This window comes from Theobroma umbraticum, unplaced genomic scaffold, assembly GCF_002168275.2.
Source record: "Theobroma umbraticum cultivar Fairchild unplaced genomic scaffold, ASM216827v3 scaffold_20.0, whole genome shotgun sequence".
Taxonomy (NCBI): domain Eukaryota; kingdom Viridiplantae; phylum Streptophyta; class Magnoliopsida; order Malvales; family Malvaceae; genus Theobroma; species Theobroma umbraticum.
In genome coordinates this window covers 1,902,667-1,903,965 of record NW_018397266.1, presented here as the reverse complement: position 1 = coordinate 1,903,965, position 1,299 = coordinate 1,902,667, and positions in this window count along the sequence as shown.

Genomic DNA, 1,299 nt, shown 5'->3' with positions numbered 1-1,299 from the left:
ATAATTTTTTGATACCATACATATTTTTAATTCCTCCAACCTCTATTAATCTAAATTGATTTATATTTTCATTTGGTGGGCAGAATTCTGAGATATTAATAAAACACTAATTTTTTTTATTTAAATATTAACAAAACATAGATTTTTGTTTCATTTCAAAATTTATGTACTTCACATCTGAGGATAATAGAATTTTGCTTCTATCTTTGTATGGTTAACTATTGAAAAATAATTTTAATATTAAAATTGCATTTTGCATTCTTGGAGTTACAAATTGGTAATAACATTTTCATTCAATAGAGAAATACGTTGCATTTTATGGTAAGAACACCAAATGTGCCACAATTTCCACCCCAATTGAAAGAAGGATCTTTATATCGAATCAGTAAGTTTCAAATAAGTGATAAAAAGTCCAATTTGAACGCCATTCCTTCAAATATAATTGGGATGTTTACAAGGAACACCCAAATCTAAGAGCTTCATGAAGATTTGGCCCCATTCCCTTCATCATATTTTACTTTTGCATCATTTAATCAGCTCAATGCAAGAATCCGATATGATGCTGTCTTGACAGGTATGACCAACTCAATTATTTCTTAAATTGCTAAGGCATAATTTCTCGAGTATTTTTCATTATTGACACTACAATTAGTCACTAACCCTAATTAAAATGATGTTTGAAATCTTCATAGATTTTATTGGGGCTTTAAAATCGATGACTAATATTGCATAGGTCCGCTTGCATAACAAAACATATGACATTAAAAAACGTGACCTTTACATTGAAGATCTTAGGTAAAAAAAAAAGTCATGAACACATTTGATCTTATGGGTAAATAAATTTCAACATCAAATCTTATACTTGGTATTTTTATATACAATGGCAATAATGTAAAAGTTGTTTTATATGCTGATAAAGCTGAAGACATAAATGAAGACCACCTTCTTGATGAAGTGATCAATCCTGTTATTGTCTTGGCCACAACAATAGTGAAGAAATACATGAGTAAGAATATAATTTACTATCAGTTATATTATTTAGTATTTGTCATGTTTTTTCATAACTCTTTGCTACTCTTACAGACACCTTTTACCTTGCATCTTGTTCGGCAACGAAGATATATATTGATCTAGATATACTTGAAACTGCAACATTTAAACAGAGGTAATATCAATATTATAACTATCAATGGCAATTCAAATATAAAATATTAACTCACAAATCTTTCAACTCGCAGATATCAAGAAAATCCATTTAGTGTGTAAATCATAAACATGAAAATGGACTCACATCCACAA